This window comes from Phaenicophaeus curvirostris, chromosome 1 (assembly GCF_032191515.1).
Source record: "Phaenicophaeus curvirostris isolate KB17595 chromosome 1, BPBGC_Pcur_1.0, whole genome shotgun sequence".
In the NCBI taxonomy this organism is placed as follows: Eukaryota; Metazoa; Chordata; class Aves; order Cuculiformes; family Cuculidae; genus Phaenicophaeus; species Phaenicophaeus curvirostris.
Genome location: NC_091392.1, coordinates 73,100,559 through 73,120,156, shown reverse-complemented (window position 1 = coordinate 73,120,156; position 19,598 = coordinate 73,100,559). Strand labels below are relative to the sequence as shown.

At 38.6% G+C, this 19,598-nt stretch overlaps 2 protein-coding genes across 4 annotated transcripts in view; one reads left to right on the top strand and one right to left on the bottom strand.

The window, feature by feature from the left end:
- The window catches only part of ITPR2 (inositol 1,4,5-trisphosphate receptor type 2), a 998,050-nt gene that overhangs the window by 413,696 nt on the left and 564,756 nt on the right, over nucleotides 1–19,598 (top strand). The gene's annotated exons all lie outside the window — the stretch shown is intronic.
- Nucleotides 1–19,598, bottom strand: part of RASSF8 (Ras association domain family member 8) — an 89,936-nt gene that overhangs the window by 41,409 nt on the left and 28,929 nt on the right. For all 3 annotated transcript variants that reach the window (XM_069862903.1, XM_069862886.1, XM_069862895.1), the window contains exon 3: nucleotides 7,872–7,966. The gene's annotated coding sequence lies outside the window, so the exon portion shown is untranslated. The remainder of the gene's footprint in view (nucleotides 1–7,871; nucleotides 7,967–19,598) is intronic.

The following is a 19,598-nucleotide window of genomic DNA, read 5'->3' as shown; positions in this document are numbered from 1 at the left end:
TTCCAGATCATACTTGAAAATGGTAAATAAGCTTCAGTCTTACACAATCCTCAACAGAACAACACATTTCAGCTTCTTGACTGTGTATCTACTTCAAAAGCAAGTCTTCTGGCGTTTATATAATTAAATGACCAGAACAAATCATAAAAACAATGTTTGTGTAACAGGAAGCAGGCTAACAGCATTTTCTCTTCAAGTACTATTACAGCTATCTGACCCTGCCTGAGCCGCTCTAAATCAAGTGCATTTCTCAAGTCCTACATTTCTAAACAGAGTTAAAAACACATGGGAGAGCATTATTTTCAGATAAAAAAAAATCCAAACCTATCCACAAATGAACATTGCTGTATAGTCACTCTTCTCTCCACTTACTGAAAACCTTGTTTGAATGCAGGCATAGATCTGTTTTCCTGACTGGGTAGACAGAGTTCTAAGAACATCTAAATGTTGTCTAAAGTTTTTCCAGCACAGAGAAGAAGAGTGGGCATACAGACGGCAGCTATGTTTTAGTTACTCTTTTTACTTTTTATATGAAAAAGGTTGCCAACAAAACTGAGCATCTATTATCCAAGTATGCTACAGAATGAGATATGTTTTAAATTGTAACAGCAAACTAGTGGGGATATATATCAAGATACTAAATAACACTGTTGGAGTTCCTACTTAGAATCTTAGAATAGTTTGGATTGGAAGGGACCTTAAAGATCATCTAGTTCCAATCCCCCTGCCATGGGCAGGGACACCTCCCACCAGACCAGGCTGCCCAAGGCCCCATCCAGCCTGGCCTTGGACACCTCCAGGGATGGGGCATCCACAGCTTCCCTGGGCAACCTGTGCCAGGGCCTCATCACTCTCATCGTGAAGACTTTCCTCCCTATGTCTAGTCTAAATCTGCCCCCTCCCCTCTTACTTAGTAAGTAAGGCTCTTGGATACAGTAAGAGAAGGCAGCATGCAACTTCTACTGCATTATCTATGAAGACCATAATGTTTTGCAGGATCTTACTTTCCAGTCATGAACACAGAGAGCCACAAGCCTAACAAGTCTTGAATACACGCTTTGCATTGTACATACTAGCAGATTTGCAGGAAAATTAAGCATACACAGAAAGGCTCTTGAGAGCAAGGATCTGGTTACGTTTTTTTAAATTACAACCCTAATCCAAATCAGAGCAGAAGTGAAATGAAATTATAAACCTCCTAAAGTATGTTCTGATTTCAGATCAAGTACTTGTGCTAAAACTACTTAGTTTTACTTGGTAAAATGCTGTAAATGCACAAGAGCATATATTAGTTCATTGCCAACACCCTGGTTTAAGTGATCTTTATGCAAAAAAAACCAAAGCAAAATCCAAGAAGAGTACCTCCTGCGCACAGGAAATTGGGCACATCATCAGGGTACAAGACTTTGCAGAAATGACCCATTCCAGACACTCTCTCATTTCATGTGCACAGCTAAGGTGCTCCCTGCAACAGAGATTTTGAACCCCAGGGGTCTCCCACAGATAACTGTGAAGTGTGAGAGAAGCAAACTCTCTTAGTGTACCAAAATGAGAAGATGCAGCTTAGGAAATCCTGTTCAAATGCCCTCCAGCAAGGGAGAGGCCTGAAACTTACTCAGAAGTGTGCTCACCAATGATTTGTCAAACAAATATAATGCAATGAATTCTGTCAGTCTGACCCTCTTACCTTCCTTACTGATAATCCTAATGGATGGGAAAGCCTGAGGATAAAACAAAATGCTGAAAAGTTTGATGTTACTCAAAAAAAGAGGCATGCGTTAGTTAACAATTTTTAATTTTCCTGTTTTGAACAGGACTTTGCTAAAAAACAACTCTCTGAAAATAATAATTTCCTCACCTGCACAAAGAGACACAGAAAACAACAGAATACTTGCTTTTAGAAGAAAACTGAAATTTTAACCTTTTGGACTTGATGAAAGCACGTGGGCTTTTCAGTCTTTTTTTGTGAAGAAACAAAGCCTTGTTGTGGAATTCAAAGGGATGCTTTGTCTGAAATGTAATAATCCTGTTACAGGAGCCAGACTTGACCACCTCCATGAGAGGTTGTGTGGTTCTGCAGCTTCCTGCAGAAGCCTTAAGACTTCAATTAGAAGCCTTCTCAGATCTAGGGAAGGCTATACAAAATTTGTCTGAAATTACTTTTAAAACCACAAAGCTAACCTTAAAGAATGAGGACAGGCATCCACATTTCTCTTCCTATTCTGTGATGACTGATCTGAATATTAACTTGAAAGTATTTCTAAGTGAGACTTTCGCAATTTGACAACCAATACAGACTTTACATTTGACTCCATTTAGTTGCTAATTTTTTCTTCCTCACTTCAAGATATCAGTTACTAAAGCATGTTTCCTTAACAAATGAAATTAAAAGAATAAACTTTTATTTCTTTAAAGTCTAGAAATTCTCATTTTTAAACATTGTGAAACTACCCTTTGTAGGAAGCAGTCTACAGAATTGCCACACCTTCATGGAAAAATAGAAGATTGTACCAGAATGACATGCTTCCAAAAAGCAGAGTTTTTCTGCCAGAGAGAGAAGCTACCAACATGCATTGCAATTAGTGCAAAAATCAATGCAATCTTTGCAGTTGCAGGCTGAGAAAACTAGAGTTTTAGTCTTCCATCAAATGGAAAAAACTCTGAGCTATTGTTAGAAGTTGTGTAACATGCACATAGTTTTTCCTCCCAAATATTTAATAACTGTGTATCATTGAAACATTGGGTCAGGTCTTCCATATCTTGCTATGATAAAGAGTAGAATATTACAAAATTCTCTAGAGATCAATAAATTAAGAAAACCCAAAACTATGACCACAGAGATAAGCCAAGCCAGCCTAACATTTAGAGTGCACAGGAAATGCATGATCCCATTCTTTTCTTTTCACTGCTTTATAGAAAAAGCCTACCCAGCAAGCACAAGAGTGAGGAGATACAAACCTTGCCAGAGCTCAATGAATTAATGAACAAAAGCATGAAACTGTTTGCCTGCAACACCAAAAGCTTGGATGCAGTCACCCATTTCCTAAGTAGTAAAGAACAAATCAAATATTTTTGAGGCAGAATAGCTAGGCTTTCCCATCTTGTCATGTAAGTGGCATTTCCACACGCCACCCTCCCCAACATTTATTATCAATACTTGGTTTCCAGACATTCCAGTCTCCACTTACATTCCATTTTCAGTTTGCAAGAAAACGACGAATCCCTATTTTGAAAAAACACTAGCAGAATTACCAGTTTTTAACATAAGACCAGTATATTCACACAGAAGCAGTCATAGTATTCAACTTTAAATACATCTCAGACACATGAAGTACAGGTGCTACATATGTAAAAAAAAGTCATTTAAATCTGGGTAGAAGATCCAAGTTTTATGTAAGGACAAATTTATATCGGACAATACAAAGGGGAAGGAACATCACGCTTAAACAAGAAAGCAAGAAGCTATACAACAAAAATGTGAACAAGTGAAGAAAAGGAAAGAAACCAATGCACAAACGACAGTCTTCAACTTCAGCTATGCTTGTCACACCAGTCCGAATAAGTGCAAGGTCATTAAGGAGCTGCAACACAGATAGCAAGGGAACAAGAAGTACATTGTGCAGTGTTCAGCTCTAGAGCAGGGAATGGAGAGACAGAAGAGATGAAAAGCATTCCTTGTAATCCAAAGAATGCACCAAAATTCAAGGATCCTAGTGATAACATTGTCAAAGTAATCTCAGAGGGTTTTTTTTTTTCCTGTACTGACTCAAAGACAGTAAGCAAACAGTGTGGTCAGAGTAAGTAGAAACATGCAAGCAAAGCAATGAAAACGTGAAAGGCAGCATGTTTCCTTCGAGATTATTTCTCACCTCAACCTGAACTTCCTGGCCTGTCACAGAAAAACTCTCCTTGAACCAGAGATCCTTTTAGAGAGCACCCAGGTACTCATCCCATCTCTTCGTTCCTTTCACTAGGTAACTAGCAGCAAAAATGGGGGTGGGCATGTGGCATCACAGCTAAATCAATGAATGAGATTTTCCAATTTGCGACCTGGAGTATTCAGATGAAAAATTCCACCCTGCTTACATGGTAGAAATATGTTTCTGGAAGGGATCACACTCAGGTTTTTGAGTCCAGCCAGCAGCAGAAGTATCTCTTGGCTCAGGAGCATAAAAGAGTTCTACTTCATGCACAACACCGGTCACAAAACGCTCCAGCAGCTATTCACAGCTGGAGGATCCAAATGAAGTCTCAGTGCTCAAATACCAAAGTGCGTTTTTGTTGCTTTTTAACCTTCTTTACAAAACTTCCGTAATATCTTCCTTTCTGCATTTGGAAACCACATACCACAGATAACCAGCTAGAAGACGTTTGCTGGCCATGCAAATGGAAGGCAAAAGGTTCCTCAGGAAAGCAGTACTGTGGAGCAGGGCTCCTGATACAGTAAGACATTATTACTCAAAAAGAAACATTGGATGCTACTGGTGAAAGCCTCTGAAGTGTCTCAAAACGAAGGCTTCGTCAACTGTGTTTAAGACTTCATGGAAGTTAAAACAGCTTGGAGACCTACATTGAACTTTAAAGAAAAAATTAGTCCATAATTCTCAAACAGCTCAATTTTTGTGCTCTTTTCATACTTAAACTTTAAGCTGTGGAAGAAGAAAAAGTTTCTCAAAGTCACCCTTCTGCTGAAATCAAGTAGAGACACAACTAAAATTTGAATTTATCAACCAAATGAAGTTTCATGAAGTATAATGGTCCTGGACCATCTAGTAGTTACAAAGAACACAAAGTCATGATCTACTGCTTTTCTAGGCTGTAAAGACACCCGATTATAGTAAGGGGCAGCACACTGGGCCAAGACCACATGTCCATCCAGCCCTGTAAATCTGTTTGCAACAGGAATTCATCACTCTAAGCAGGTGACTGATAATGACCTTGCACAGTAGATCTTTGAGGCCTCTGGTAGAAAAATACATTACCCTTGAGGGTGACTAAGATTTTTCACCATCTGGTGATATAAAACACATTTATTCTGAGCAGCACCAGCTTACCTTTGCTAGTAAACGGTTCAAAGGCAATTGTAACTGACTGACATTCAAAAGGAAACAGTTTGCACATCTACAAAGTCTCAGCACAAGAAAGAGCTGTTCTACATGACTTGCATGAAGAACCTGCAGAACTGAGAAGAGTAGCAGGACCCAAAACTTTGACTGATGGTGCTGTAGAAAGATTGAGACTGTCTCAGTCAGCTAGAAGACAAGAAATATATTGGACATTTTTCTTCTATTTATTGAATTGCGCTGAATAAAAGAGCATATTTTTATTTTTTATTAAAGTACAAGAATCTATTATGACTCCATAATTTCAGCTGGGAACAACTGTTTTACTAACCTGCATACTACAGGCTGACCCTTTGTCTTGTGCCCCAAAATAAACCACAAACTGAAGTCACAATCATAGAAAATTAGATTAGTTATGCTTATGAAGAAAAAAATCAGCTTATTCAAAACAAGTGAAAGTAAATAAGTAACTTTCCCCATGTGAGGATGGGCAAGCACAGTCTTGATGAATTTTTAGCAGGCACATACTTCCTTGTCATGCAATAAAATCATTCAAAGAGCATAACTCACATGGCTCGTTTCAAAGTGACAAATAGAGGAGTGACACCCTAGTCACCTGGCAGCTAGCCACAGACTTGCTCCACTTAAAAGGAATTTACTCACATAATAGCCACAACAAATACTTAAATACTTTAACTTGGCAGAAGAAAACTGACTCAGTAGCACATGTTCTTATTTTCCTGGAGTTCCAGATTAACATACATACATATACATTCTCTGGCAGAACATTATCTGGGAAAAATAGGAGATGAGTGTCTTAATATATTTTGTGTGCCTTTTCAGTCAACAGGACAGTCTTGATTGGAGGAGTAGTACAAGCAGTCAGAATCACCATATTTTATAGCAAGAATATGTTGCACTGGTTGCAGGCAGCAATTGATACTCTCAAAAAGTTTGCTTTAGAAATAATTGAGTGATTTATATTAATGAGATATTTAACATGCCTAGAATGCACAACAAAGTACTTTTTGGTTATTCATTAAAGACCTCCCAAATACAGGACAATTTAAGTCAATGTCAGCCTCTAAAGCAAGGCTCAAAGACAATACAGTGTTTTTAATTCTGTACATATGTATATATACATATACACACATATAGAGAGTCATAGAATCATTTACATGGGAAAAGACCTTTAAAATCGTTAAGTCCAATCTCAACCCAGCAATGCCCAGCTCACCACTAAACCATGTCTAAACACCACAACTTTTAAATCCCACCAGGGACGGCAACTCAACCCTACACAGCCTGTTCCAATGCTTGACAGCCCTTCCAGCAAAGAAAAATTTTCTGATAACCCTGATGCAACTTGAGGCTGCTTCCTTTCATCCAATACACTTCAGCAATGCTCCTATGTAGTATACACAGTGCATTTTACATGTGTGTATATAGATTTCTGCTAGCTAACATTCTACACTACATTAAGGACAATGAAAATATATACTTTCAGTCATACAACATTACTACCTATCCCTAAAGAGCAGGAAGAACAACTAAGGACTGTGTCCTTCAGCGTTCCCTGCAGTAAGAAAAAGCTGCTGTTCCTTTATGCTTGTACTTCAGATACACAGAACAAACAAGACAAGCTGTCATGCTGGCAAATAATCAAAATACTGTCCTGTTTAGTTATACTGTTCCTTCATCAGCTTCAATTATCAATAGATTACTACTACAAAACATTGTATTTGCAACATAAATCATTGTAGAATGATATTCTACACAGGAAAATGCTGAAGGAGGTGCAATTGGTATAGAAGTCTACCACTTAAAAGCTGATATATGTACGTGTGCCATGAGCTTCAAGTGAGGTCCATAAACTGTGACAAGCCAGAAGAAACTACATTCTGCTCATGAACTCCAGAACACATTAGAAGAGAGAGTTTCCCCCATTTGCTCCACTAACTTAATTTACACCATGAAACAGAGGACTCAAAAACCAAACCAATATGAAAAGTACTACCAATGCATAATTTGATGGTATATATTCTTACAGTGTTTAACCCCAAGTTCTAATATTACCACTACATCAAAAATTAAGCACATTGTCGGGAAAAATACTATCTGCTACTGTTTTCTTTTCTTGACGTTTTGACAGTTTCTGGTGTTTTACATAGTCACGGTACTCTTCCACAGAACTCTTATTTGAAGACAAAAATGAAAATGCCCCCTTCACCCAAAGTGAAGGCTCCACACAGTCTAGAAGTGTATCAGACCAAATTGAGAGTCCCTGCTCAGAGGACATATGCGGCACAACCCAAAAGGCAGCTGCAGCCTTCAGTCCCAAACGCCGGGGGCAGCCACAGCAGACTGGTGGCTCTACAAGTCACCTACCCAGCTGTTTCAGGCACCAAGAGCAGTTGCCCAAAAATATCTGATCAGCAACTAGAAGAGAGGGACACAAGTGTTTCTTCTCATTCAGGGCACACTCCTCAGCAGGAGGTTAGCCTGGGGTCCCTCTCCTGCACTTCTGGAGAGGGATATACATGGGGGTCACATCATCACAGGAATAATAAACTTTGCAGGACTATTGTAGGCCTGCTCTGGAACACAACCATTTCCAGGAAACAGATGTTGCACAGAGCAGAGAAGCTGGGATCTTGCTCAGACTTCTAACCTTAGAAAGACAGGGGGAGTGATGAATGTATATTTATGAAGTTCTTGAAGCTTCAGAGTTCTTGCTGTGCTTTATGTGCAAGTACTGTCAGAATGGAGATGGAAAATTCTTATTTGATTTTTGTCATTATTTCTTACCTGCAGATGAAGACAGAGATGTCTGCTTATGCAGTGGGTTTAGTGCAATCTGCTACTCCAGGCATAAGTGCCAACTCTGCTGACAAGGTCAGTTCCTAGAAAAAAAGCAAACCAAATATTGTCATACACTGTAAAACTACCATCTTGAGAGAAAAGTCCTATTTCACCCCCTCCTCCCTTTAGTGCTTTCAAAAATAACGTTCACCTTTAGTTATGGGGTTTTGTTGTCTTGGTGATTTTTATTATTATTTTTTTTTTTTAGAAGTTAGTTGGAAAGAAAGGTGGAATGCTGCACTTAATTTTCTACCTCTTATACCTAGCATGACATTTTCCTGCTATAAATAAATGTGCTTTCTAGAACATCAGGAAAAACTAAGCACTGTATCAGGTAGTCACAAGCATCCACAAACTGCTAAACTGTAAATATAGGAGATTATTTCACAAGCTTCTTTCCTAATTTTCTTTTTAAGGAAAACAATCCTCAAAGTGGAGGTGTTCCAGATGTAACCTCCAAGTGCTCTCAAACTTGACTATACCCTGACTCTCTTACAGTAGTGAATCGTGGCCAATGCATGCATAAGGCATAAGGCATAAGGCAGCAAACTAGGCAAAAGGTAACAAATCCCAAACTGCTGATTAAGACTAGTATTAATCAGCTTGGAAGGGATGCTTACTGCAATGATGTTTAACAGCATCATTTTTACCGACTTACAAACACTGCCTCATAGTATGTCACAGCCAAGGAGAACATGTGAAAAGTGGTTATTTTTATAACTTCACAAAATACTTTCTGAATAATATTTTAAAGGAACTTAGCTGTAAATGTGTAACACTAAATGAGAACTTTACACTTTGAAAGAACCATAGAAGAATAGATGCAAATCAGGAAAATTTTCCTCTAGTCTTTTAGTGTCTCCTCTTCCAGTTTTGTCATGCATTGAATTTTATCAAGAGGGCACTTTCCCCTAGTACCTGTCAGAGCTATATGAAAATATTCAATAAGCATCAACTCCCATGTAATAAGGGCCTAGAAAACAACAAAAATTACTTAAAGTTCTGGAGGGAAAGGCCTGGCCTGTTATAAAATATTAGGCCACTCCAGAGATCTTGGGCACACAGATTTTCACCACCACCAACTGAATAGATATAGTTTTCATTCACAAACTGACGTTCATGAAATTCCCAAGTTATTAGAGTATATTTTTTGTGAAGTTACCTGTTCTTTTCATTCTGTGGGCTCACTAACAATTATCAACGGTTCACGTGAGCCCCTTATTTTAGCTCAGAAATGACCATAAGCAGTTTTTTTGTTGAGTTTACGCCTCTCAGATGAAAGGCTCTGATTTCATTCACAGAAGTGCTTCTTAAACATCCTTGATGTATTTGCTTGCCTCCACATTATAGAACATCGCTTTAGCTTTCATACACTGCTTTACTCACCACGTACTCAGAGAGTCAAACAGTCACAGACAATGCTGAACATTCATTTAACCCACAATAGGTTAAATGACCAGTGCTTGAGCCCTAGTTACTTATCAACGCCCATATACACACATTAGATTAGGCAAATAAATCTGGTAGTACAGTACAGATGGTGACTCAGTTAATCCAAAGACATAAATGCTTGAATTTTGCTGGGGGAGGGAGAAGTAGAGAGGAGAAAAATATCACCTCGCCCCACACCATGGGACCTCAGCTTTGCTTCAAGATGCTAAAGCTGAATTCCCCAACTGCAAACTGACCAACTGTCAAGACACAAGTTGCAAACATTTCAGTTACTATTCCTTCTTAGCTACTACTCCAGAATACTTTACACAACAGGCAAAGAACAGTGAATTTTTAACCTGAGAATGGAGTAGCCGTGATGCTGATCCAGCAGAAGGGACCAACACATACACTCAAACAGAGCTGCATTATCTTTAGCTCTACTGAAGCACTAAAGCTCTTCTCAGACCACTTTGCAAACTGAGTGGGAAGGAGTAAGGATAAAAGCCACATTCTGTCCTTGGGGACCCCTATTAAATCAGATTCTCAACATCAGCCACTTCCTCTTTGTTTTCCTCAAGCCATATGGCTTTCTGACAAAATCTGTTCAAACAATAAATCCATTAATCAAACCACTGCTGGAGGAAAAGGCTTTTTTTTTAATTCCCTTCATCAATCCGGACATTTTAATGGAGATGGTTTATGTATTTTATTTTATGGAAGTCCCAAGGAAAATAAAGTCTTCTTTGTTCTCGCAGTGCAGCCTTATAGACTGGAGTCCTAGCTTCAGTACGTACTTGTAAAAAGAGATCCTGACATGTTAAAAAGCAAAAAGACACAGGAATAGAGCGAAGTAAGTCAAGCCAACAAGAAAGGAGTCCAGTTTTAATAACTGCTGCCTAGACTCCCTTGTATCCTGTGTCAAGAAACAAAATAACAAAAATTACCTTTTTCTTAATTAAGCGAATTAAGTAGAAAAAGATGGGCATAAAAAAATTAGTTCTAGTCTTAGCAGGCTCTAAGAAGGTACATGTAAATTCCAGAAGCAGGCTTGGAATAAAGCAGTTGAAAGAAACAGATGCTTTTAAGAGATGCCATAATAAAGGACTTCCCCAGGACCCTATTTCTTAGCAAGGTGAAGCAAGACGACCAATATCACACAACATGCTGCATAATCCATTTGCCATCTCCAAACTGGTAAAATCATGAAAGTGACCATGAAGAAAGACACTGCACATGCAAAGAACTCCGGGGTAGAGAAGCATAAAAAGAATAAGATTCCTAGCCCTTTTAGGTGGGTAACTCCCTTTTTCTGCAGGTGGGAAGACCCCACTCTCTTGTGGGATGGAGAACAGAGACAAACCCAAACCTAAGCAGGCTCATTGTTTCACCAAACCAAATGAACAGACTGTTCAGCTTCAGCTTTGCTGCTCAGTGCCACTGGGCACAGGAGTATGCCAGCTTCACAGTGCTTCATGGTTAAATTCAGTTCATAAAGTACATATACACACGCTGTTGGTCGAGCACAAAGAAGAAGTGGAAGTATGGTAAAGCATTCCCTTTCTGGTTACTTGATCAATAGGCTCAAAAAGGGTATGGGCAGAGAATTCAAGAGCACAGAAAAGTCTGGAAAAGAAACAAAACCTGATTTTCTTCACTTGCAACAGCTTATTTACAACATCAGTCTACTCTTATACTCTCAGATGTCACTAAGACATGTGGAGCCTACGTTATCCCTGTCTATCCCAAGCAGCTATCAGCATCCCATCTCAAAGCCTACCCAGCAAAAAAAGGGGTTTTCTAGTGAAAATGGAAGCAGGGAGAACCAAAGACAATTCGTCATCACATTATCAAAAAAAGCAAACTGAATAAGGTCAACATGTTAGTCACCACTTTAGAGAATACGAAAAAGCAAAATGTCTGTTTTGAAGATGTGTTCCCAATGAAGTTTTTCCAAAACTTGACTAAACATTTATTACTCAATAGTTTGCAGTGCAGAAGGAGAACTAGGAAGAACAAGAAATTACTTTCACACTCAGGTGGTCTCTTTCAGTCATGTTTCTAAAGCAACTGTAAACTTCCACCCACATGGAAGAAAAATCGGATTGGCATGGTAACAAGTCTTTTCACCTTAAATCATGGTGGGTTTTTATCCACAGTTGTTCTATAGCTTAGTGGATGACCAAAATTACGTCCCAGCTCATGTGAGCCCATGTAATCTTCTGCTGAAATGAAGTTCAGGAGAAAAACAAAGCAGTTTGACACTAAAAGAAACTATGGCAAAACAGCACTAAAAAAAGGAATGAAGCTGGCTTTTCAAAAGTTTTGGGTGTTTTTTTTTTCCATACAGGAAAGCAACATCCTTGATTACATGCAGGAAATCTTTAAAATGAAAGCCCTTTCTGTCTTCCTTGAAGTTAAATAGCAATTAGCCATAAACGAAAAAAATATGGAAAGAGTAATCTCAAAAGATTGAGTCATTATTTCCAAGAAGGCACATCTGTAGTTTTAACAAGAGCAGAATGTTATGGTCAGTTCCGTGGGGCAGAGGGAGATACACTATGCTAGCTTACATATCTATCAAGATAGCGACAATTCTGAAAGATCACAGACACCACATTGAGCCTAACATTATGAATTATTAGCCTTGAGGTCACAATCTAAAAAGATGCCATTGTACCCATGGTACAGATGGATTTGCAAATGCCTTCAGCTAATGGTGAAAGGTATGTTTGTTTCAGATAGAACAGTGAGGAAGATCAGGTGCAAGCTAGAGAGGCCTTCTGCCACATCTGAGTCAGATGGTCCCAATTATCTTCTCATCAGTGTTAATCAAAAGTTATCCTTCAGCAACTATAGAATGACCTACAAAAAAATAAATCTGGGATTGGTCTTTGGCTCCTAGCAATAAAAAAAAACAACTTCCTTTCACAAATCAGTTGGCACAAGCACAACAGTTGCTTCAAGTCTCATTAAAAATGCCAGTGGTATGAAGGTCTACAGGTACAAGTTGGTGTCTTTAAATCACATGCCAAAATGGAATATAAGAAAGGTTGATAACAAGATCCAGGGATATACCAGCAAGGAGAAGGTAGTTATCCTTCCTGCTAGCTCACTATCCTGTCCTTTCCGATACTATGGATAAACAGCTTGTGTTCCCAAAATAACAGTCCTGTTATCAGAGTGTTTTGGCTACTACTCTTACCTATTGGGAGAGGACTGATCCAAAACTGGAAGCAAGACACATCATTTGTAGAATATAACGAGCGCCAACCTGTTTATACTATTTCATCACATGTAGACTCTAGAAGGCAGCCAACTGCAAGATCGAAAGAGTTTATTCCCCTTCCTCCCCAGAGTAGCCTGACACCTCAAACAGAACCAACAGAGGAATCATTCAGCCCCTGACTTCACTCCATCATTCTGTCCCATGTCTGCTTGTGTTCAATTTGTCTACAGCACTCAAGTCCTGCTTATGTTACCACTAGCCTGTGGTCACACCTGAGTAAGCAGCCCACATCTGCGATTCCCACTCAGTTTTCGATGTGCTTTTTTAAGCCAGATCCTGTGTTAGCACGAGCAACAGCATTAACATCCCCCTCTATATCAGTCAGAACAATTGTGGCCTCTGTCACTACTACGTAGCTCTTCCCAGAAAGAGAAAAAAAATGTATAATCTCTTCAAACCCAAAATTATGCCCCTCCCTTCACTCCACAAACATGGTGTCCTAGTCCTTTAAACTCTAATAAAAGTGCTGAAAAATTCTACAAAAAAAACCCCCACAAACCAAAACAAATAAAATCACAATACTAAAGCAGCTTGATATTAAAAAGTCTTCACCATAATCTTAAGGGTTCCACCTTTCAGCTTTCTCCTTGCAAATATTTGAGAGCATTTGCTTTCCAAGAACAACAGTTCTGAATTAATTTAATACAGTTTTAAACCTTAAAAATCCAGTTGTTGAGAAAAAGGGAAGAAAAACATTTAGTGATATTTTTTGTTGTTGTTTAAACAACACATCCAAGACAGCCCAAACACATAAGCTATAGGGACATCATCATGTAAAGCAGAATACTTACAGGAAGGGCACATAATTTTCTCTTCCTCACAACTACTAACATCTTACATGGCAACATACATCATTAAAAGCCCATTGGAACAATTAACCTAAGATCAAACAGACACGCTGATTAAACAGAGTCATTGAGACTCACTCACAGACTGTACACATACTACATTGCTCCTTCAGTTCCTCACACACCCTGCACAACTCTATTTGGAAGAATAGTCTAGAGTAATAGCACAGAAACTGGTAATTTTCTCTTTTCCTTGTCAGCACATTTTTTGTTAAGACAGCACACATTGCCATGTTACACTTAGCGATAGGAGGCATGTTTTTGTTTGCTTCCTTCAGCAGTCTTAGAGTTGCAAGGGCTCCTGCAGACGGTCGAGCAGAGATCTCTTCTAGAAAACAAGATCTTAGCTATACTGTTGTATTTCGAGGCATTCAGGCTCACTTCACAAGACAATTATCCAAGACAGAGGTGTGGAGTCATAGCAAGAATTTCCTTTGTTGTTGAAATTTTTTTTGCTGACAGTCTTTTTTTGGTCACGATCAACCAAAAAGTCTGCTCTGTATATTTAAAAGACAAGCAGCTCCATCACTTTATATGCCTGCCTTATCCTTTGAAACAAATTGTACAGTTTCACCCTTGACTATTAATTATGCAAAACAGCATCAAACTCTTGTCATGCCTACATGTGACAAAGCATTTTGCTCTGGTTCTCCAAAAAGCACGTATGAGAAAGCATATTTAAAGAAAAAGAAAAAGACTGAGGTAATACAGCCAAGTGGTATTCAGCAGAAAATCAGGATGAGGTCTGTATTCGCATATCCATTGTGATTAAGGTATCAGAATTTGAAACAGGCACTGCAGGTTATTCAAATTCAAATTGGTTCAGTTTAGCATTAACTCAAACCAACAACAACAAAAAAAATCCAGTTTCAGGTCAGTTTTGTTTTTAACATTAGTAGGAACATTAGACATGACTCTGGCATTCCAAACTAACCCTTTCAATACAAGAAAGTTCTCATCCAAACCAGTGGTTTCCCAGAGGTTTAAAGGTTAACTTCAATTACCCTTCCTTGACCAGGAGAGTTATAAGCCACTCCTATTAACCTCCCAGCCTTCTTAGAATTGCACAGGACAAAGAGAAGTGCTTAAGTAAAGACAGTGCTCAGTATCGGCCAAAACTGGCAGAAGAGAGAGAAAAATCTTTTCTCTCTGCACCTTTTCTAAATGCCTGCAGCCATCTCTTTCGCAATTACCATCTTGCATGCAGTACACAACAGCCTTCATTTGATTCCACGAGCACATTCTTTTCCCTGTTTTAAATGCACACAGTTCTACTTTAAAGTAGAAGTCAGTTCTGCAGGCAACAATTGTACCCTTCTTCCACCCACTCCATTTCTTCCTGTCCCACAAGGCACCCCTACACTCTCCCCCATGTTACAGTGAACTGGGTCAGGAATCGAATCCAGGTTTATAATAGCAAAAAAGCTCACAAACCAACTGTCCAAACCCACAAGCCAAGGAAACAGCAGTGCAAGCTATTTTGTATGGCTCACCACTACTAGGAGGAGAAAAAGAGCTAGTGAATTACTCCCTGCACAAGCCAATGTTCATCTACAAGGAAAGGACTGCACAGAGACAAAAATTTCCAATCAGGTAAGCAATCAGAAAGCCCACCTCTTGGCTGGGTCTTTTGAGGACAACACAAAGGTAGAGTGCTCAAGGACACAAGAGAATTTGTACACTATCACTAATATATCAGAAGCAGATTTAAAAAAAAAAGCTTTGACAAAACCTCACTAGTGCAGGTTTTTCTATATTGATGCACAAAAAAACCCCAGAAGTCAACATATCATTTTGTTGTGTATGTTGGAACACACTCAAAGTAACTCAATTTCAGTATAGGAATAATACAACAAGTTTTTTAAGTAGTAGTCCCTTTTGGGTAGCTGTCTACAAATAGTCAGCTTCTATAAAATAAAATAAAAACTCTAACTGAAAGCACACACTGGATGATAATAATATTCAAAATACTGAAGCATACAGCTGTTATGCATTTCAAGGTTGAATAAACAGTCACACATGGCACCTGGAGAGAGCAAAGTTGGGTCTGAAAGCCTGCAGATTTCTAGATTCTAGACCTTCAGCCAACATTGATGTCCCCTGTATCATCCCTCATTCCAAGCATTTGAGGAAACATTACAAGTGGAATTATAACACAGAGTTTAAGTTCTGCTAATCAAAGAATTAACAACAGCTACTGCTGTTCGTCATCATTTTGGTTTTTGGTTTGTTTTTTTTTGTTTGGAGCTTTAACTTCTTATTTCATTGTTTATTCAATAGAAGCCAAAACACCTTTTTCTTTCCTTGCAATTAGCAATGAGTCAATGGAAGACAAAACAAAATGATTTTTGCCAGTCTTGCTGCACTCCTTTAAAAGACGTTAAAATCAACCTTCTGGAAGCAAACTTTCCAGTGGAATGAATTTCAAGTATGATTGGATCTCACAGAGGTGCAAGCATAAGACAAACGTAAGAGACAGAGAAATAAATTTGTCTCTATCACAAACCATGACCTCCATTTCAAACAACAATAAGTAAAGCCATAGCATTTGTCTCAGTAGAGACATTTACTTAAGAAAAAACTTGCAGAAAGCAATCAAGACACCTACAACAATTTCAGAAGTAATGATTAGACATTGGGAGCTAATTACCACATGGTAGAACTAGGGCCTGACTAAGCACCAGTTGCCAGGAAATGCCCAAGAGGCTATCTATGCCCTTGAAGTCTTTAAAGTGTATTTATCTGCATTTGTATTTATTTATAAGGCTACTTACGAGGCTTCGCTTTATCTTTAACTTAATTCATGTCATTGGCAACAGAAGTCAACATTTAAAAGGCCACACTAGTAACCAAGAAGAAAGCAACATTTTATAGTCCAAGATTACATTAGGTTTTCAACTAATGAAAACAGGTCTGGGACTGAGTTCCTAGTTTGCAACATGGGGATTATTATTTCTTTAAATCACCTAGGATGACCATCACTCTTAATGAACTTGGGAGAAAAAAAAATGAACCAAACAAAACTGGGGGCTATTTTAAAGATCCAAACTCAAAAGTACAGAAAAGTCAGACGCATTTAATAGTTGACTAGAAAAAAATCATCATGCTGCTCATCTCAGAAAGGCAAAACAGAAATCTCAAGATATTCTACCTATAATGGAGGAGGAAGAACTCAAGTCCAAAGATATTTCTATGAAACTAAACAAACTCTAAATGTATGTGGATAGCATTAATTTAAGCAGAAGTTTTAAGATGGACCACAAGTTGCTCTGCTCTTTAAAAGTAAAACATCACTACGAAAAAATAAACCCAAAGTCAGCAGCTCATTAGCTCACTGCTTCTGCTCTCCTGTAAGAGGCTGCACAGTTCACCTTATGGTATGTACTGGTGCTGTCACTTTGACGAATGTCTTCACATCTCAATCCACTGTAGTTGTCAAATGCAAATAGTAATTTTGGCTACAATAAAATGTTTAAAGTGTTCTTACACAAACATGACCCCTATTGTTCTGTTCTCTAAAAAAAGGTAAAAATCAGTGGAGATACGCTTTTGTGTAAATGTAAAGTATGGGATGGGAGATAGGGAAAAGCTATTTTTATAGACAATGGCTCAAGCTTACCATAGCCAAAAGAAAAATAAACCAACCACACAAACCCACCTGTTGCAATAAAGAAGATAAATCTTTCAGAAACTACGCTGTGTAACAAAGTGAAAATAACTAAATTCTTAGGTCAGCCAAACTTCGAAGCATTAAACAGTGGAAAGAGAGACCTTTCTTTGTATCTCCAAAGCCTTGTTTCCCTAAGACCTTCAAGTCAGGAAATGCTTTCTTTTTTTATGATTTTTCTAAATGACCAAGGAAGTCTTTGCATTAACTCCAGAGTCAGGCCAAAGCAGAATCACCACTTAACTTCAAAGGCGTTTCCTTACAGTTGAACAGCCATTTATTTATTTAGGGGGCCATCAGATTCACTACAAGTGCTCAGCAAAGACCAGAGTTAACAGAAACCATTTCTTCAAAGTCCAAAAGAAAGATTCAGATCCTCTTGCCATTAGCAGAAAAACAACAACAAAAAAGGATCAAGATAAAGAAAAGCAGCAATAAAGCCTATCACGTCTGTTAGGCTGGTTTCAGACTTCTCTGGCAATGTCTCTCAATTTAGAGCACTGGCCAGCAAACCCCTCAGATTCCCTTTGAAAAGGTCTCATGGACTGTAACAATATGCGGGAGGTAACCAGCTGTTAATCAGACTTCTGCAGTTCAGAGCCAAAAAGCTGCAAATACTCAAGAGGCAAGCATGTTCTAAAGATGGACTGCAATGTTAATGCACCAGCATATAAATACCAGCACACAAAGTTTTACTCCTTCACCGAAATAACACACTTCATGGAAGAACACTAGGCTTCAAAAGGTGTCAGCCGCTTCCGAGAGGAAGTGTGCAGGCCCTTAGAGGGGGTGAAAGAAGCAGTTCCACACCCAATCTCACCCCAAATATGCACTGGATCTGCACATGCATACGAGGATCTGAAGATCCTCACCAGCTTTAGCGTGCTGCTCAGTCACTGCAGATCTGAATCTTAGTGGCTAAAAAAAAATATGCTGTCTAGATCTGCTAACATACGAGAATTAGTCTGTTTAATAGCAATACATAGTTGAAAAAGTAGTGACTTGTCAAAACAAAGCTCTTTCTAAAACTACATCTAGACACTGTTTAATAAATTCCTGCCTCCTCTTTCCTAGTTATTGGTTTACACAATTGCAAGCTCTTTTGATAAGGTATCAGAAATCTAACTCCTCCTCAGCCAGCACATAGCCAGGAGGACTAGGCAAGAAGAAAAATAAAATTAGTATCCCAAGATTTGGAGACATTTTAAGTTAACATTGATCCAGATACTATGCAGATTACACTAATTTCGATTAGCTCACACTTGCAGTTTCCAGGATTTCAATGAAAGCCAAGAAACAAGAGTGAATGCCTTGAGATAGCTTCTTCCTTGAGGGCAAATGAACCATGTATAAAACATTCCAATAGTCAATTGGCAAAGTGGGCATATTTTCAAAATCAGTGTTCTCAAACAGTGGAATAGCTTTTGAAATGGCAAATATCAGACAAGAGGCTGAATGAGGATGTTTTGACCTTCTTTGAAAATGACAAGGACTATGATAAGAGTTAAAAAGGTTTTAAAGCACAAGAGATGCACAGCATGTTTCTAAGAAGAGAAAAGTTCAATACCAACCTACCCAAAAGTACTATCTTCCTACATTAGGTCCAAACAGTAGCACTACAAGTACACAAGATGGTCATGACACAGAAGTAACCAAACTATAAGAGTTTCACAGTGACCAAGCTCTTCACCACAAGCTTGTAGTATAGTGCTACTCTCTGCAAATTATTTGAGAAAGGTATGTATTTTGACCCTTTATTCTTTATGTGATTTAACAAAAGGACCTTAAGAGACCAAGTGGAAACAATTGAAGCTACTCGAATGAAAAACTACCCCAGACCTGAGGTATCCCATGACAGGACTGCTCTGCCATGACTGCCAGCTCAACTATCACAAGGCGTATACCCATATTTGATATTGTAAAACTTTGGAAATAGACTACTAGCAATCATACAACTTGCCACCCACATCCCCTACCAGAACAAAACACACACAACTAGGGTTATAAGCAGCTCAGTAACTGTTTAATACTTGGGCTTAGCCCTACTGAAAGGTTTTTGGAGGTCTTCAAATTGGAAGACAACGTTCTGCATGCTGCCTTACAAACTAACCAGTCTTATTACTTCTTCACTACGTAAACCTCACGGCAAATGGACTTAAACCAGATCACCAACAATGAAGAGAAAAAAATAGATCTTATCAGCTGGGAAACATTGTATCCAGCTTTACTAAATAGAGTCAATACCTTCCTTCAATATGTTCCAAGCATTTTTAGCTAATATCAGCAGCATTAATGATCCAATTTATTATTCTCATGACCAATTCCCAGCTATTACTCAAAACACTCATTCCCTACCTTGTTGCACTTTGTTTTTCCCTTCTCTTTTTTAAAAAGTCTGATATTGTGTGCATGTGGTTTTGCTCTAACTGAAGGCAATG